The following is a 20,859-nucleotide window of genomic DNA, read 5'->3' as shown; positions in this document are numbered from 1 at the left end:
CACACTGTCATATACTAGGTGAGCAAGGTTTGAAAAGTCACATCATTGGTGGCCTGTCCATAGCTTAGTCCAGTGTGGTCCCGGTGGTGTACAGGTGGGAGAACTGCCAGAATCCATGGATGGCTTTCTCAGTGTGTGCGAAGAATGAGAAGATTACATTATGCTGATATATATTTTCAGGTTTATATTTCTGAAAGGTGATTGCATACCCAGAACTAGGTGAGTCACAGGTGGCTATTCTAGGGCATTTGAAATTCTATTTGTGCTTTTGTGTCTCTTGTTCATTGGGAGAGAGCAAATGTGGCTGCGCAATGAGCCTTATATTCGCCATTAGTTATGGCTCAAGGATAAGTGCGAATAAGAGATGGCCATTATGATTCAGTGTCAACAATAGCTCCTTATTTGAAAGTGTTACAGCATGATGTGTTGAAAGAGCATGTGTTTTAGAGTTAGAGAATTATACATTTGAATTCCTTACCTATCATTTGCTAGCAGAGGAACCCTAGGAAAATTACTCGACTTCCTTTAATCTCAGAGATTATAAAGCTTTCTTGCAAGGCACAGGAGAAGATGATTCGCTATGAGTTAAATGTCCAGCGTGAGGCCCAGCCTCTAATAGTTATGCAACACTCCACTGCTGTTGTTAACAATAAGTATAAATCAGATGACCGTATGCACAAGAGCAAGGCCTATTGATTACTCACTATTGACTGATGCTAACTAGTGATAAAATAGGCGTTATGTACATACCTAGGAGTGCAAAGTGAGGGTCACTCTCGTTTTCAGACTAGCATCCTGTTACATGTGATTTTCAGCACAGAGCTGTGTGAGGTGGTGTGGCATTGTAGGTGGGAGATACCTATCTGTGTTCTAATCCTAGGTTTGCCTCTTCCCAATTCTGGCTTTGGAGGGAAGTGTTTCAATCTTAATATAACTTTCCTCCTTCTCTGTAAAATAAACATATCTAAATAGATCTCCCTGGATAATTGTGAGGATTAAATGTGACAACTAATCATTGGCTGTGGCATCTAATTCATACCATATACTAATTACTCAGTACAAGTAGATTGTTTATACCTTCCTGTTTAGGGTTTGTCCTTGTGAAGATTTGCGATAGACATGTTTGTCTTTAACTCGATCCCTTGCTTCTCCATACTTTCTTCTTTCAGAGTATTGAATTTTTTGGTCTCTGAGGCACCCAGCAATAGTCCATTCACATTAAGGTGAAGGTAATTTCTTACTTTTCTCTTTCTTTCCATTTACCACGCAGCAGTTGAACCCTATCTCCGTTACTATTAAAGAGGTATTATACAATTTATGATCACCAAAATAGTGACAATATATCAGGGTCAGGTATGAGAGGTCCCTTTGGCCATTTTGAGCCAATATTGAGCCCCTGGATAAGTCAGCCTCACGTGGGGGGTTGGACTGGAGTTGGCCACATACTAGGTGAGTCAATGAACCGGGGCCACAGTAAGACAACACATCAACCCGCACTGAAGTTGGCATAAGACAGATCTTGAACAGTAAGGCAGAAGGAGATAAAGAAGAAAGTTGATAAGATCTGTGAATTTTATCAGGCTTATTATATTATTATAATTATATTATTTTACAAGTCTATAGTTTCTTATCTGAAACTCTGGGGATAATTGTGTTTTGGAATTCAAAAATGCTCCCAGTTTTAAAAGGTGCCACAGTACTTTTAGTGCATATTATATAAAACCCCCTGTGAGGGCTGGGGCAGCACCCCACTACTGAACACACTATTACTTTCTCAGCAGAAATATGGATATATATTCACAACAAATTAGGGTAAATAAAGATTTAAAATAACCTAACGTCAGTCCAGGTCAGGTTTTTTCACCAAATTAGATAGTCAGGCTGTATTTTGACACCAAATGAATTAGGAAAATACTTCTGTTTTTCAGATGTTTTCGTGTTTTTGGCATTGCTAATAATGAATGGATGGTGAACCTGAATTAGAAAGCAGATAGAAAATTGTTTTTAAATATGAGTTAAGATAACAAAACTTCTCACATCCTTGCACCTGAGTTCATCTATCTGCCCAATAAATACTTATCAGGTGATGGAAACAATATGCCAGGCCGTGGATAAGACCGCAAACAAGATGGATGAAACCTCTGCTTATATGCCTCTTTTACCTCTTCCCTTCCTCTTTCTTTTCCTTTCTCTTAGGTAAGGAAACTGATCTCCTTCATCTGCTTGTACCTTTTCTGTGTGATATCCTGGGCTTATCCAGGAAGAAAAAGCCAGGATGCATATATTTATTGTAGCATGTAGCAGAGTGTGATCTTTTCCTTTCCCATCTGACTCACCAGTGAAAATGTAAACACTTGAGAAAAGAGGGTTTTAAAGCCTGGATGCCTAGTCCAGGGCCTTGTACACAGTAAGTGCTCAGCAAATACTTGGTATATAAATACCTGTTCCTCTGGATGATTGAAACACCTTCATATCTCAATTTTATTGAATTATATGGGGACAAAAAGATAATTTAGTCAATCCCCCTTTTTTTCTGGCTCTCTGATTGATTGGCTATTTTTTCTTCTGAATTGTTAAGTTAGAACCAAGTAAAAATGTGTATTTTTAGCATCACTCACCAGCAGTGAGTTAATTTTATCTTTTTCACTTGTCTTAGCTCTACAACATTATTACCCTTTTGCACTATCAGATATTAAAATCATATTAATAATCAGGAACTGTATTAAACTGTCTAAAAGTTAAATAATATAGTAGCACATTTGAAGGTTAGTGGTACCCGTTGGGTGTAATTCACCAAGAACAAACTTAGCCCCTTGCTTCTCTGGAGATACAACAGACTGTATTGTTTTTTAGGAGATTAATTATCCTTATGATATCTTGGAATATGCAATAAAATCAATGTCATTTTGGCTGACTAGGCTTTTTAAGTTACAAATTAAAAGCTAAGATCATGGAATTGCCTGAGGCCGGGTATAAGGGCTGCTTACTTTAGAGGGAATGTCTTCTTGCCTTCCACATTTCCCTCTTGTTCTTTGATGTGGTTAGGATTAAGAATCTGTGAAGAAGCTCGGATGCTAAGTCTTGAGGTCTCACTTATCTGTATCTAACTGGCTATGCATCTTTGAGCACTTATTTGTATAGGACTTGATTTTTCTATTTATAATGGAGGAGAAACGTGTTTTCCCTTTTCCTCTCCTGATAATACTGTGAAATTGAATGTGGTTATTTCCTGAGAATTTCTTTTCAACTCTTGAAAGGATAGATATGTCCATTCAGATGCAGAGTGGAGAGAATTCAGGGTCTGTTCTGATGCTCATTTATTATGCTGTATTAGGGGAGAGTCTTGATGTCTCTTTCCCCAGTTTAGGTAAGATTAATAAGGGAATAACAATTTTTATCCTCCATTTTGAGGGACTGTTATAACACACAACTGTCTGCAAAAGTATTTTGTAAAGTCAGTTAGTAAAAAAAAATAGTATCTATATTTTTTTTACTGATAATAAGATGGATTTACTTATGTCATTGCTGTTTATGGTTCACCCTCATACACTCAGACTGAGTCTGTTGACTGGTGGAAGCTGACTTTTTCACAAGTGAGGTGACTCTCTGAGTTGTCTTCAAATATGAAGACCACCTGGCTGGCCCCTATGAGAATTCAGATGGGCTTTAAGGACATTGGGTACACACTGTGTTTTCAAGGACACCAATCACATGTGTACTTGAACAAAGACCTGGTTAGCACACTTTCTGGGACTGCTTCTTGCAGCATGAATTGTAGTAGATGACACTAGGAATCGATGACCTAGCTTTCCTTTTTGTGAGCTCAGAAGAGATTTTCCCATTAGGAGGCAGGGGTAGGATTAGCCTATGAGTCTCAGAAAGTAACTAAAGTTCTGAGACTTTGAAGTCAGTCTAACAGGTTGACTCAATAAAAAATAAATCAAGTAAAAAAAAAATTAACAAGTCAAAATAAATTTGACTTGCATCAAGTCAAAATAAATTAACAAAATAAAGAAAGAAGATTTGGGGGAGAAGTCAAAGAGTCTTTCCAAAGATTTATTACTGTGAATCTTAGAATCATCTTGTATCTGTCTATAAAGCCCTAACTTACAGACTTGGATAAATTATCATACACCTAGTCAGAAAGGAGCCTTTTTTTCTGTCAAGATCAAGGTGGATTAGCTTAAATCTTCTGTGGTTTGCCGAAGCTCAACAGTCTTTGAGATGTTGGTGAATCTGGAGGAGGGAGTTCTGTTTCCGGGATTTTCTCTGCCTAGTGTCTTTTTCACACATGATATCTGTGCTGTCTTATTTCACTCCAGGAAACTATTTGTGAACCTGGACTTTATCAAAGATTTGGAGTTCCTTTGTGCATATTTTATAGGCTCTACTGGAATATGTTGTGTCCACTGGGCTAAGACTGGGATCCCCTCACTCTAACCATTATTGGCTCACTAAAAAACAAACAAATGAACAAAAAACAAAACAAAACAAAACACCTTTTTTTGTTACTCAGCAAAGCAAAAGAAAGTAACAGGAAATAAGAGTTTGTCAAAAGAAAAATTACATGGGACTTAGAAGGTGGAAGTGAAGTGGAAACCACTGCTCTCAGAAAGTTGTTATGGTTAGACAGTGACATGTAGATAAAGGGGTGCCCTGAGCATCCCAGCTTGTCTTTCTAACTGCTGGCTCTGGTGGTAACTGTGGCCCCAGGCCCATCACCAGGCCACTGTCCGTGGGCCCACTGAGGAGCCAAGAGCTTCTCCCAGAAGTGATAATGTTCATCAATTCCAGCCATTCATTTAATCAGCTTCTGCCACAATTGTCTGAAATCGAATTCCTGTACTACATCTTTGTTCTTGTATTCTTTAGAGTATCTTGATGGATACACAGCCTTGACTGTAATCTTGGCTTCTCTCTCTCCCCTAACTCCACTCATCTATCACTTCTGTCTCATCTTCCATTCCTTTTCTGGAGCATCAAAAACAGTGTTTCCTCTTTGTTATGCCTAAAGAGCTTGTTGCTGCCTCAGACCTTCAGGGACTCTGCTTTTACTCCAAACCCATATCAAAGTATTGCTAAAATTTAGTTGATTTCTTTCTTTAGAGAAATATGAACCTTAGATATTTATATTTCAGCATTTTACCTGTGGTTCCATGTATTTGGGGGCATGCATTGCCTTATGACTTTTCTTCATTTGTTTGCCTATGGATATTCCTGCTAGATTAGCATACAAGGCATTTCATAAGACTTATATGGTAGGTTGAAAATGGCTCCCCCCAAAGGTATGTCCACATTCTGTTCCCTTGAAACTGTAGATGCTACTGCATTTGGGGGCGAAAAGGGTCTTTGCAGATATGATTAAGTGGAGGATCTTGAGGTGAGGAGATCATCCTGGATTATCCAGGCGGGCCTTAAATATCATCACATGTAGCCTCATAAGAGAAAAGCGGAGTGAGATTAGACCATCATATGAAGATGAGGCTTTGTGACAACTGAGGCAAACATTGGAATGATGTGGACACAAGACTAAGAATGCCAACAACCACCGGAATCTGGAAGAAGCAAGGAATAGCTTAGATTCTCCTCTAGAGCCTCAAGAGGGAATATGGTCCTGCTGACACCTTGACTTCAGTTCGGTGAACTGGTTTCCAAGTTCTGGCCTCAAGAATTGTGAGAAAATAAATTTATTCTGTTTTAAGGCACCAAGTTGGTAGTAATTTGTTACAAAAGCCATAGGAAACGAACCCACTCTAGTGTTGTTTTCTGTGAGTCAACTGCTTGTAAATCCTAAAGCCCGTCCTGCTCACCCACGCCTCTGTGCTCTCACATATGCAGTTCTTCTCCTCACTGGGCTGCCTTCTTCAAACGTGTTCATTTATATAACTTCTCTTTTCCCTTAACAATTCAGCAGAGATACTGCTGTCTCGGCAAAATTGTCACTGAATTTTGATTTGGCTTAGGTGCCCCTCCTTTGCCTTCCAAGGCCATCCGTATTTCTCTGTTAGACACCTCGTCATACTCTACCGTAATTATGATAGTTGACCTTTTCAATCATCCCCATTGAAAGCCCTTGAAGACAGGAACTATGTTCTCTGTGATTCTAGAATCTAACATTAGGCCTGGAATACATTAAAAACACAGCAAATGCTAGCTGAATGAAATAATATAAGAATAAATGAGACTGTGTATAGAGTGAAGGAAGCAACTCCTGTTGAATTTTTTGCTACTTGTAAATTGCTTCAGGAAAAAAAAGATTTGCTAGAGCGGTGTATACTGTGAAGTTGAGGGATTTGTTTGAGATTGTAATCATCTCTGATTAAGCCAATCTTTCATTCACATGGATTATGAGAGATGACTGAGAATGAGCTTGCTCCAAGGATTGATTCACTCTTCAGTGTATTATTCCACTTACCAAACACACAGTGTACATCTAATGTGTGAAAGACACTGTTGGAAAAAAAAAAAGTGAGTGAAAAAATGATTCTTATCATTCACGAGTTTATATGGTAAGGAAATACAGTCTCTTTTGAGGTAACTATGGTAAAATGCTATTTGTTACATGTGATATAGTAGTTCATTGAAAAGAATGAGAATTCATTGTAAAGGAAATAGTTTAATAGCTGATTTTGAAGAATGAATAGAGAAATAGAAACCAACCAGTAGGCAAAACACATATGGAAGGGCATGCAAATGAACAATGCCAAGCATTTTCTGGAAATGGCAAGTAGCACAGTCTTCTGGATTATGTCTTTCAAAATAGGAGACTGGCTGAGGACAATGTTGCAAAGATGGCCTGGGTTAGGTTATGGGAGACACTGAATATTAAATTAAAGAATTTGGATTTTACACTATAAGGTTATAGGACTTATCAAAAGCCCTTGATGAAAGAAGCAACATTAGCAGAATCATGCTTTAAGGTTCTTTGATCTATTAGAAGGGGCAGAAATTGTGTCAGATGGCAAGAATGGGAGGCTAGGAGGTCCGTAAAGAGATCTTTACAGAGAAGTGCAGGTAAAAAAGGATAAATGAACAGAAAGGATAGGGGACGAGGGAAAGGAATGGAGAAAGGTTATAGGATTTGCTGTTTTGACAGGGAGCATGAAGGAGATGCTGTAAGATAAATGTGGTATTTTGATTGTATGAGATTGGTGATTGTTCAAGTCCTGAGGAGAAATAAAGAAGCAAAAGATAAAGATGAGTATAAAAGATAATATTGTATACAATATTGATAAAAGATCAGTCAAACCCAATAAAATTCAGTGCAGTGGACCTGAAGTGACAATTAAAGCCAGTTTCAGACTCATATATTGATCAGCCTTCTTATGCTATTTTCCAGAGGATCCCTGACTGAACTCTGCATTGGCAGCAGAAGCCTGCACTGTATCATAATACTCATTCTTCTTGACTAGGAAGCCTTAAAACCAGGCTTAGCGTCTTCCCAGCTGTGTTGTAAAGAAGCATTGGTTGTAGCCTTTCTACTAACCGCTATTAGTGGCTCCTCCATTGGGAATAACACAATTTTAAAGCCCAGGATGTATCCTTCTCAAACTCAGAGTATCCTCACCATCCACTCATCTTGGGTTTGCCATGGAAATCCTCTTTTGCATAAGTCTCGTCCCCTTTGGTCCATGAAGTTTTAACTCTTCACTCTTGACATTAACTGGAGCACCTCCCTAAGTCTCCCACTGCCTTACACTTAGTTAACTGCCCTATGCATTATTCGACTTATGAGATGTTATCATTTGGACCAGAGGATTTTTGAGGTTCCATTGTTTCTTTTCTTGCATTAATCTCTGACTACAGTCTCTTTTGGAATGATTCTTATATATTCAGTATCCAGCTTACAATTGTATTGTGACAATCAGGAGAGAAACAAAAGCTAAAAGCACAAGGTGACTAAATTGCTTAAGAAGGGCGAGTCAATACACTTATTTTGCATGCTAGCTTTAGTAAAATGGAAGTGGCATTTTGGAGCGTTGGGTTGAGAAGCATTTCTGAACTCAGTGGAAAAGAGTACCATAATTGATTAACTATGTGTTTCTTGTGAACATGAAGACAGAAAGATAACATTCATGTAGAAACATGCCATTCTTGTCTTAGAAAGCTAAGGGTGGACAGAAGTCTGAAAGAACCTTGGGAGGCTTCTTTGTTAATAGGTATGATGGTTAAATTGTATGTCAACTTGGCTAAGCTCTGGTGCCCAGTTGTTTGGTCAAACATTGTCCAGATATTTGTCAAAGCCTTGTCCAGATATTGGTGTGAATATGTTTTATAAATGTCATTAACATCTATAATAAGTTGAATTTGAGTAGATTACTCTCAGTAATGTGAGTTGGTTTCATCCAATCAGTTGAAGACCTTAAGAGCAAACATTAGGTTCTCTCAGAGAAGAAATTTTGTGTTAAATCAGAACATAAAAATCCTGCGTGAATTTCCAGCCTGCTAGCCTGACCTACAAATTTCAGACTCAAGACTTAAACAGCAACTCCTTGTCTGAGTTTTTAGCCTGATGGACTACCCTATGGGTTTCAGATTTGCTAGTTTTCACATTTGCATGAGTCAATTCCTTAATAATTTTTTTATCACACACATACACACACACACACACACACACACACACACACACACACACACACACAGATATACCGCATTGGTTCTGTTTCTCTGGAGAACCCTGAGTAATAGAAGAGGGGTCCATCCTTAAAGAGGAAATCAGGCTAGAGTATGATATGTCTAATACCAGCTATTCCTTTAATAAACTAAAATGTTATATCTGCTACTAGTTTAGACAATGCAAGAAAATTAGCACTTACTATCTAAGAAGCAGCTACATTAAGGGATAAAAGTTCTCCTTCAGATCCCTTGAAACTCAGATGATACCCTGTTTTGGGGAAATAGAATTTATTGAGCCACAGTGGACCTTGGTTCTGCAAAGTACTTCTTGCTGGTGTCCATGCATCCCGCACCAGTAACGCTAGTGATAAAGTTCAGAGGTGTTGATTAGATGAAATATGACAGATAGCAGACTTCCTTTCCCTCCATATTATGCATTCCAAAAGACTTAAATGCCACTTGGATTTCCCAGCCAAGTTTGCCAGTTTCTGTTACTGAACCATATTGTTTCCATGTGACCTGCAACAGCTGTTCTTTCACCAATTATACCATTTCTTCCTGATAAATTAAAAACAGTTCTAATTAAATGGTATAATGAAACTATCAATCTATGTTACTGAGGCAGAACTGTAATGTAATTAGTTATTGATACCACGAAGCATAGCTTTGTTAGGATGTGTGTAGGATGGGTAGCTGGCTCTAGCATTCTCACAAGGCACGTAGTCATTGTTGGAGATATATAAGTTATTCAACTGGTTGTTTTCCCAAAGAACATTTGCTATGTCAATGTGGTCCATGGGAGCAGTATAATAATGCTTTTAAATAGGATGCAATAGTTCTCAGTCCTCCCAATGAGTCCTACAGGGACAGAATAGTTATTTTCCTTGGATAGCCTTAGTAATAAATAATTTTCAAGGAAAGAACAATTGATTTGAGGGATGAATAGAAATTATGGAAGTACAATGAGAACTTCTCATTTGGATACAATTTTTATTCTAGGGAAATGGCAATCGTGTGAGCTACTTGATAACTGGGACTATCTCCTATTACTCATTTTGTGCATTTCATCTTTGCTACCCACTGTACATGGAAAGTCATCAGTAATTGCTCACACAATGTGTGCCTTTCGTGTTTAGAGTAATTGTATTAGGCAGCCCCATTTCATCTTCCTTAGAACCGTATTAAAATGAATCACCAGCAATAAAAACTACCTGTAAACACTCCTTCTTTTAATAACTCAAAAATAGATGCACCAAAAGTATAAACATGAAAAAAAGAAGTGAAAAATCTATTAGCCAACTAATATTGGGTCACCATGTTGCCTGGACTATGTGGCAAATGCTAGTGTTTTAAATATTTGCTTTTTGACTCTCCCTCTTAGAATCTTAGTAACAGTGTTAACGTGTCAACATAAATGAGATTAACTTTTTTTTACATACACGTGTAATATTGTATGATTAATTATTTATTTGTTCAGCAACTATAAAAGTGTTTTGCACTGCAAACAACATGTAGTTTAGCCAGAAAAGGAATTTATAAAAGGTTACTTGTAACTTATGACTTTCCAGGAGGGTATGAGAACTAGTTTCTTGAATCACCAACCAATTGAGGGACTAAGAGAACTCTTAGTCCCACTAAAGGACCTTTAGCAGGGAAAATGCCACCTCATCATCACTCAGCCTATGATGCTCTATGATTGGATGCCAGGAGCTCTGTCACTGTTATCTGTAAGGAACCAAGTGTCTCTCTCACCACAGTTGCCAGAATATCAATTCCTACGTGCTCGGAAGTGTGTCATCTCCTTTGGAACCCAGCTGTGCTCAGGTACATGTGAGTGGCAGAATCCACGTCACATATCTGTACCCTGGTAGCAGTGAAATCTGGTAATGCAAGTTCCCTAGCTCTACCTTGGAACGGCAAGACTCCTAAAAGTAGAAAATGACCAAAATATAAGGAAAGTGCACAAGCCATGTTGCCGATCCACAAATGATGCATTGGTCACTGCACAAAGGCAGTCCAGATGGATGATTTGTACACACTGTTAGAGGCTTATGGGCTGTTGAAATGTTTGAACTATTTTCAAATAAAAGGCAACATTCACTAATCTATAAATCATAGCTTCATCAAGCTATTTATAGTCGTCCCAGATGAGTGCAAGTTTGGATTTTTATTGTAATGAATGTGGGACAAAATGACCAAATCAATAAGAAATTTCTGATATTGTACGATACAAGAGACACACGTAGACATTGTCTGACTTTTAGTGACACTTTCTTTGTGAAAGAATTTATAAACTCTAAAGAAAAATAGCTGAATATATGACATTGGTTTGGAAGGGATTAATTTATTAAGGAGTTTGAAAAGAACTTTATCTGTATGACTTAGAAAGACTTCCAAGACTATAGATGCTGGAGAGGATATGGAGAAATGGGAACCCTCTTACACTGTTGGTGGGAATGCAAACTGGTGCAGCCGCTCTGGAAAACAGTGTGGAGTTTCCTCAAAAAATTAAAAATAGACCTACCCTATGACCCAGCAATAGCACTGCTAGGAATTTACCCAGGGGATACAGGAGTGCTGATGCATAGGGGCACTTGTACCCCAATGTTTATAGCAGCACTCTCAACAATAGCCAAATTATGGAAAGAGCCTAAATGTCCATCAACTGATGAATGGAGAAAGAAATTGTGGTTTATATACACAATGGAATACTATGTGGCAATGAGAAAGAATGAAATATGGCCCTTTGTAGCAATGTGGATGGAACTGGAGAGTGTTATGTTAAGTGAAATAAGTCATACAGTGAAAGACAGATACCATATGTTTTCACTCTTATGTGGATCCTGAGATACTTAACAGAAGTCCATGGGGGAGGGGAAGAAAAAAAAAAGAGGTTAGAGAGGGAGACAGCCAAAGCATAAGAGACTGTTAAAAACTGAGAACAAAGTGAGGGTTGATGGGGGGTGGGAGGGAGGGGAGGGTGGGTGATGGGTATTGAGGAGGGCACCTTTTGGGATGAGCATTGGGGGTTGTATGGAAACCAATTTGACAATAAATTTCAATTAAAAAAAAAAAGAAAGACTTCCAAGGGCAAGGCAAGGATGACCAGTTGTTGATCTTGGATATATTTCATAGAGAGAAAAGTTCAATTTCTAATAGTGAGATCTATTGAAGAAAACAAAGATTTACCCCTAAAGATATTTCAGGGTATATCATGAAGTCTATAGAAGAATATGGCATAGGATAGAAAGCTTTTGTTGCAAGTTTTTCTATTTGAAAGAGTTTCAAAGTTCAGTTCTAGAAGATTGCTTGGAGGCAGAGAGATCAGCAAAATCAGAGTGCTTTATTCTAATTTATGCTAATTTCTTCCACCTGACCTCAACTTTATGCTAATTTTCTTCCATATAACCTCAAAGACATTTTTCCTATTTCCTGGGAAAGTTTGAAACATTAAACAATTTTTTTCCCTCCCCCTTCTGATAATTCCATCCTTCTGAACTTTCTTCTTATTCAAACAGCTAGGGCGTCCTAGGCCATTGCCTCTGGAGAAGGATGTAGCAAGCCAGAAAGAAAAAAAAAATAGCCTGCCAATCTCTTCTTGGCATTGGTTTACAGCCTAAAGCACTTAAGAGAATTGAGAGGGCTCCAAGCCCACAAAAAAATGTTTGGAGAAACATAATGAGACAGAGGAAAAGTGCTCTGCCTCCCCTGCTGACTCTGCACATTCCATAGTCCCATCCTTCCTATTACCGTGACCATCTTTTCTAGAATAGAAACTAAGCTGAACTCTTTGAAGCAGCAGATGCCCAGATGCTTGTTGAGTCAAACCCAATGGGGTCTTTCCAAAGCCTCAGAGAGTACCCCAAAGTGAACTAGAAGCTGAATGGCTTCTCTAACACCAAGCATTGCACTAAAGCAGCAAAGACTGTACCTACAGGGTTCCTGTAAATGGAAGAGAGGCATATCTCTCTGTAGCTACTTGTGTGGACCTACAACCAAAGACAAAAAGGATGATGGATTTATCAATCAATGCCTACATGGAGAAATGACAGCAAGGGACAGAATCCATCACCTTGACTCATGCAGCCTATATAAACCCTATCTGGAACTTGAAAGCTTCCCCAGGGAGAAAAAAGAAGAAACATCAAATTGAGGATTTCAAGATATTATCCAGTTCTTGAAAGATAAATTATGTTAATGTAGAAAAACAGAGAGTTTCTTTTGTATGCCTGGACTGTGGACTGGGATACCACCTAAACAGAAAAATAGAGGAAGTTTTGTTTATTTTTTATTAGAATGAATTTAAAATGCAGTCCTTTTATTGAACACAAATGTATCTACCTGCCATTTATAGAGCTGAGGATTCTGCTTGGATAATATTATGTATTTATTCCTTTACTCTTTATATTTTACTGGGGGATATGTGATTTTATATTTATTTATATGAATGGGAGAAAACTCAAAGGAAATTTTTTTAAACATTTTTTTAATAATTGTATTAGAAAAACTCCCAAAACTTTTGCATAGGTTTTATTTTTATTTTATTTTATTTATTTATTTATTTATTTATTTATTTACTTACTTACTTACTTACTTACTTACTTACTTATTTGAGGTATAGCTGGCAGTAAAGTGTTCTTTATAACTAACTACTCATTGACTAACATTTTAGGATCTCCTATTTGTCTAGCGCTATTATTGGCCTCTTGTTTTATACTTTATTTGAATAATTCCATTATACCTGGATCTAATAATTTCTTTTTGAATGTGAGCAAGGTAAAATAATAAATACCGCCACATTTTCTAGTAGAAAAGTATAGACTTGAAGATATCCATGTATTAAACTATTTATGTATTTTAGAACTAAGTTTGAATGAAACCAATGAACAAGGTAGAACATGTTCCTCACTTCCCACTAATTTTGACTATTTTAATCTAGGATAAATACTAGATTTGAAAGGAATACTTCTTTTGTCCACATGATGTCTTTTGATCCCATGTCAGAAGTCTTTCCAGGACTCACTCTTAATTCTGTCTTTCGTTCTTTGAAAATTTAGAGAACTTTTACTAATCTCTCTCACTTCTTTCTCTCCCTTCAGCCTTTTCTCTTCTTCTTTTAGGTTTTTTTCTGTCTAGATTTCAATTTTCCTACCACAAAAACAAACAAACCAGAAACTCTTTGATTTCCTTTTACAACTTGCTGGGGAAAACCACTTTTTATTTGAAAATTGTCTACTCTTATCCTCCTACCTTTCTCTTACGTCCTAATTAAGCAAGAAGAGTGATAAAATAAATTCCATGATGTCACTGACTGCATAAAGCACTGAGATCTGGGAAAGCAGACCAATTTTCCATCTTTCCATAGAAGTAATCTGCTCTTATTTTCCTTCTATTCTTAACTTTATCAGAAGCTTTTATAGATATTAGTTCAGTTGATGAATGAGGTTATATGTATGAATGAATGATTGAGTGTCTATGGAGAACCAATTTCTTCACTGAAATCTGAGTTGAGCTACAATTCTTTATTTACTTTTATGAGTTCCTTATAACACAGTCTCCTTTAACAAGTGAAAAAAAGCTTTCTGTTTCCATCCAGGTTTATTCTGCTTTTAAAAAATACACTTAAACATTTTTTTTTTCATGTTTCTAATATTTATGGAAGGCTCAGTATCTACAAGCTACCAAGTTATGTCATGTCTGAGATATAAGGATAAAGAAGATCCCTCCCCTCAAGGAGTCTGCATTCTTGTAGAAGAGATAAGACTTATACACATGTAATGCTACTAAAAGTAGCAAATGATAAATTCCATGAGAGAGGTGTAGATAAATTGCTATGGGTGTGACAGGCTATGGAGATTACAGAACATAACAAGGTTTTAAAAATAGATATAAAGTGTTCCCTTCAAAACATAAATGCTTTAAAACAGTGTGTATATTTGAACAGTATGCCTCTTGAATATATCTGACTACATTGTTGTTAATTTTTTTGCTCTAATTTTCAAAGATAGTCTCCTACTTCCTTTGATACAAAGTTTGTTTTTTCATTTGGGAAAGGCTCTGCCATATTTGCCCGTGGCAATGATGCCTGGAAATATCATTGTACTCTGCCTGGGGATGGGGGGTACCATTTTGATGTGCTGGAGGAGTCTGATCTCCACCAGAACATGGAATGCAGTAATAAAAAGGGGTGTTTTATGTGTAAGGTATTCATTAAGCTTGATGAGGACAGGTGGGGAAATAACTTTTTATTGTATTGAACCACAAATCTCTTTTCCAAGGGCAACCACCTCATGAGAGAACTATTATAATCCAGGTGTAAGGTTTTCTTTTCTGATGTTCACCAAAATTTTAGTTTCTATTTGCTTGTTGAACTTGAGGAATTTGAACAACTTTTGGCATTTATAAACTCATGGCACAGAAAGGTATTTGAAACTTACAGAAGGAAGGGCTTTTCTAACAGGAGACAAATGGGATGATTTGTTGTAATACACCATGTGTTCTTGGTTGGCCTAATAAGTCCGAGTATGTTGACTCCCTTTGGCTTATACCAAAAAGGAATTTATTTTGAAGCAAAAGAAAAAAAAGGAGGGCATTGGGACTAAAACTCAAATTTGGTTTCTATGATTTGTGCTTGTAATAGTTAAGATGATTTCTCTTGCCCATAAGCAAAATTTTGCTCACATCAGCTAAATTAAGAACAGGAATTTATTTACTTATGTAATTGAGGAGGCCAGAGTTTACATTGCTCAGATATTTATCTAGGGGTTCAGAAGTTACCATCATTCTTAAGATTTTCACCAACTCTCATCATAACTGCCCTTGTGTTGGTTTCTTTTGTACACACTCAATATGGTGGCCTCAAGTCTGAGAGTGAAGAGGTTAACTCTTAAACTAGTCCTGAGCTTCACTCTGATTGTACTTATGTGGGTCGTACGTCCACTCTTCCTGAACCAGTCGTAGTGGCAAGGGAATTCCTTTTGCTGTTTGGCTGAGACTGGGTAATGTGCTCCCTGTCAGGAAATAGGAGTGATGCCTTACCTGAAGCTCACAGACTAAGAATGGGGAAAGGTTAGTGAGTGGTCAGAAAAATAAATGTTTCCTATAGTGTTCTGAAAGCCTTGCTACTTTTTATTCTGGATCAGATTCTTGCTAATAGCAAGGAGGTCTAAGGATCTATATACATAAGAGTTATTAAGAACCACGAAAGCAGGCAGCTCTAAAATAGAGTATATGGGTATGTTTGTGTGTATGTATATGTATACAGAGAGGGAATACAAAAATATGCATACATATTTGATAGGAAAATTCTGAAAAAAATGTGAATATATCTAAAAGTGATATATATATATCTAAAAGTGATATATGTATCTATAAAAGATAGATATCTTTTATATATATGGCCCCTAAATTATTCAAATAATAGTTTAGTAATACTAAATATAACTGACTACTAACGAGTTTAGTAATACTGAATGCTAAATTGTGACACCAAACTATATATACATCTTCCTTGACTTGATGGGATTATATCCCAATAAACTCATAAATTGAAAATATCTTAAGTCAAAAATGCATTTAATATACCTAGCTTACCACACATCATAACTTAGCCTAGCCTGTTTTATACATGCTCAGAGTGTTTGTAGTAGCCTACAGTCAAGCAAAATCATCTAACACAAGTGACTATCTTGTGTAATGTATTAAATACTGTATTGAAACTGAAAAACAGAATGGTTGTCTGGGTACCAAATGGTTGTAAGTGCAACGCTTGTTTACCCTCCTGATTGTGTGGCTGACGGGGAGCTGCCACGCATTGCCAGTGCCCAGCATCACGAGAGGGGATCCTACCACTTAATTGCTAGCCTGGGAAAAGATCAAAATCAAAACTGGAAGTATGCTTTCTGCTGACTGCATATTGCTTCTTCAACATCATGAAGGTGAAAAATCTTAAGTCTAACCATTGTAAGTCAGGGGCCATCTGTGTATGTATATGTATATGCATATGTATATATGCATACACATATGAAAACATCATTCATATGTGATTTTAATTTTTTTCATCTTATCTGAATTTTCTGAAATTTCTTTTTTTTTTAATTTTCTGAAATTTCTATAATCATCTATTGTAACTAAAATAATAACTAGGGCAGTGGAATTAAACCAAATAATAGTCTACTGAACTATTATTTGAAGTAAATCTTTTTTTCAGTGGACTTGCATGTATAAAACCAATCTAAATCTTATAACGAGTCTTACTCACACCTGGGAGACTCTGAATTACAGCTCTAAGCCATGCTAAATTGTAGTCATCCCTTCCTAAGTCTTTTAGTCACTCTCTTAGGAGGCAGGAAAATGATCTCCCTTTTTTCCTCTATGAATTCTTTCCAATGAGTGGGCTTGCTTTTGGGGCTTTACTGTGTATCTATGTTTTCTCTGTCCCTTAATAATTAGCAATAGCCAAAACCAAAAATGATGTACTAGCAATGAGAATAGTAGTAGCACAGCCGCTATGATTTATCGAGCAGTCTCTATATTCTAGGTACGGAACTAAGTGCTCTGTAGGCTTTATCTAATTTGATCCATTCAACAACTTTAGCATTCATTTAATCCTTAATCAAGAGATACTTATTGAGCAATACCACCTTCCAACAAATGATCTGCAAGGTGGATATTTCCTTACAAAGCTGAATTGGTCAAAAAGGGAAGTCACTAAGTAATGGAGGGTGGTCCATTCCCAGAACAAGATGGGTTCAGGTGCTAAGAACAGTAGTGACCTACACCCAACTGCTTGTAGCCCCTTAGAGGTAGGTAGCTGGAATTCTGATGGAGGAGAGGGGTTATTCATGTTTAGGGACTGAAACATTAGTTCCATGCTGGACTTTTTCCATAGGAGCCTAAGAGAGATTGGCTTTTGCTTTTAAGAGTAAGGTCATGTTGTCTTTTAGTTAAAGCTTTGATCTAAGTTTTGTGCCTTCTTTTTCTTGTAACTTTGTTTTCTCTCTGTGAATCTTGCAGGTTATGATTCTTGCTTAATATTTAAGAGTGAGGGTACTGGTATTTAAGAGACGTGAGTTCAAAATACAGATCTGCCAGTCACTATCTGAGTGACCTTGGTGAAATATCATAACTCTTCTAAGGCTCATTTTCCTAGATTGTAAAATTGGCTTAGTGTAATTGTTAATAACATTTGGAAAATATCCAGCAGAGTGCTATGCAGAAGCAATATAGTTCAGTGGTAAACCGCACGGATTGGAGTCAGATTGCTTGGTTCAAACCTTGGATCTACCTCATACTAACCGTGTGAACTTGGACAATCTACTTAAATTTTCATCGCCTCAGTTTCTTCATCTGTGAAATGAGGATAATAAAATGAAGAGTTTCTTTCTCAAAGTATTGTCATGTGAGTTACATGAGTTTGTGATGTGCTTAGAACAGGCATGGACTTACTACATTCATGTTTATTCTTAATATGTTAGCGCTTTCTTGTAGGGTAGTTGAGAGGACTCAAAAGAGGGACTGTTGATCAAATGGCACTTAGCATAATGCTTCCACACACTAAGTGCTGCGTTTTATATTGAGACTAAGGAACCATAATATTAAACAGGTTGATACAAACATTTGAGGCTAACAAGCACACTCCAGGATTCACCCTCATTTCTGTTTTCAAATTAGGGATTTTATCGTTCTTTTAAGACAGTATTGTTTCCATGATGAGATCCTGCATAAACACTTTCTTTTGTAACCTCTTGAAGTCTGGCAGTTTGTTCCAGGGCATCCCGATCTTCCTATCCAGTATTTGTTTCTGCCACCCTTCCATTCCTTCTCAATATCCATCCCTGGTTCTTCCTCTCCATCTTCCTCTACTTTGTGGGATAAAAATTACATGATTTAGGAAATGAGAGTCCTCAAAATCCCTACCTCTACTGCACTTTGGCTATATGTGAGCAATATAAGTTCAGGACAAAACGTTCACCTTTGAAAAAGCTTTCCTCTCTTATGAAGGCAGTTTGCATGGTGGTTATGCTTAAGCACTTAAATACCAGACTGCCTTTGTTCAAGTTTCCCTTTACCATTTCATAGCTAGGTGATCTTCTACTACTTCCTAAACTTCCTGCCTCAGTTTCTCATTTATAAAATGGAGGCAGTAATTAAAATATCTTCCCTGTGGAGTTGTTCTGAGAATTATATGAGTTAATATACCTGAAGAACTTACAACAGAGCTTGGCACTCAATAAATACCACATGTGTTATGTCTCGTTACATGTGAAAAGAAACTGGTTCTACCTCTTGGTATCTAGGGGATCCTCAGGGAACCTTGGCTACTTGGGGGAGATCTCCCTGATGAAAATCAATCATTGTACAAAAGAGTGAGCTGGGATTGGGATGGTATTTGCATATATACCAGTCATCATCATAACAACAATAAGATGATGATGATGATGATGATGATGATGATGATGATGGGATTCTCAGTGAACAATCTCCCTTCGACTTCTTTTGACTATAGGTCTCAGGTGAGAAAATGGAATACCAGCTGTCACAGGACCAACTTGGAGTCAGAGAATTGAATACACGAAAAAGTGAGTTATGAATTGAAAGCCTTGCATGCCCATCTGCCATTACATCTAAGGGGTATGCAGTGCTCCCACTCCTTTGGTGCTCCTCTGGTCTCACCTTCTTCTGTTGAAATTCCTCTTCCTTCTCTGCCTCTTGGCAGATGGTGAAAATCAATAGGAAATAATAGGTGGGAAATGGCTGTGTTCCTTGGAGGAATTTCTGAGATAAGCAGGAGGCCATGTAGTTATTATATGACTAATGAATGCTGTTTTCCCTCACTGCACTCAAATGTGGGCAGTATTATTGAACCTGGCCTTGGTCAACTGTGGTATTGATTTTCTTTTGTGATTTCAGATTCTCTTTTCAAGTAACCTTAACTAAAGACTTGAAAGAGGAAAACCAATTCAAATTAGACAAAGTGTGTACTGAACTTCAGGCCTAAATTTTAATTGGTAATTTTTGATAAAATCTTAGGTTGACTTCTCTCATATATTTATGTATTTATGTATGTTTATTTTTAATGCTTTTTGATTACTCTTTTTACTATAAAGTGCCCTTTATCAATATCTATATGTAGCAAATCATCTTTCTTTTTTAACAACGTTTATCCAGATATAATTTATATACCATAAAATTCGTCTATTTAAAGTGTATACTTTGATGTTTTGAGTATTTATAAAAGGTCATGCAGCCATCACCATAATATAATTTTAGAATATTTGACACCTTAAAAAGTAACCTTGTGCTCCTTAGCAGTTATTCCTTATCCCCCCACCATACCCTCGGCAAACACTCATCGACTTTCTGGCTCTACAGATTTGCTTATTCTGGAAATTTCCTATAAACGGAGTGACATTTATGTAGTCTTTTGTGTCTGGATTCTTTTACATAGCCTGTCATAAGTCAGCTTTATTAGGATCTCAGCTTTTAAATTGATCATGGCAAAACCCTGAAATCATGACTGATTTTCCATTCCATTTGGGTCACCAGCACTTTGAATTGCTATTTGAAGTCACTTTTCTGATGCCTCATCCTGGTGAATGTTGGAAAAGACTACTATATATGAATATTATTTCCCCTAGATCTCTTCTCAGGTTCTGGTGGAGATTTGTATGTATTTGGAGTCACTCAGAGGAGTTATATTTGGGTTTCAAGGACTCTGGTAACCTGCTAAAAGGTTCAGTAGGTATTAACAACGTTGCCTTGAACTTTTCCTCTTCCCTCTTCTACAGAACTTTCATAGATGTTTGTGAGTCTCACAATGGTTCTGTGCAGTAAAGATCATCTTCCTTGTGAATCCTGGGGTCTTTCTAGGGACCCTTGGGTGTCTGCTTATAGAGGCTGTCAAGTTGACTTCAATCTGGAGGAGAGGACATGGATCATTAAAATCTGGTTTATTGCTAAAAGAGGAGAGTCTTCTGACATTAATCTGATTATATAGCAGTTGGTGAAGACAATATCTGATGACTTCTATAGATTATAGACATGTCTGAACATTCCCAGGTGACTTCTCTGAGCTCTCTATTTCCTTATCAAGGAGACCATGAGACAGAGTGTAAGGGATACAGGCTCAGAGAACAGTCAGACCTAGGACTGAATCCTGGCATGGTGACTTACCTCACTGATTTTTGTCAAGTTTTCTTAGCCTCATTTTTTCATGTGGGAAAAGTAGGCAATAATGTCATG

This window comes from Panthera tigris, chromosome D1 (genome assembly GCF_018350195.1).
Source record: "Panthera tigris isolate Pti1 chromosome D1, P.tigris_Pti1_mat1.1, whole genome shotgun sequence".
Lineage (NCBI taxonomy): Eukaryota > Metazoa > Chordata > Mammalia > Carnivora > Felidae > Panthera > Panthera tigris.
The sequence above is the reverse complement of the archived record's forward strand: the minus strand, read 5'-3'. Positions refer to the sequence as shown.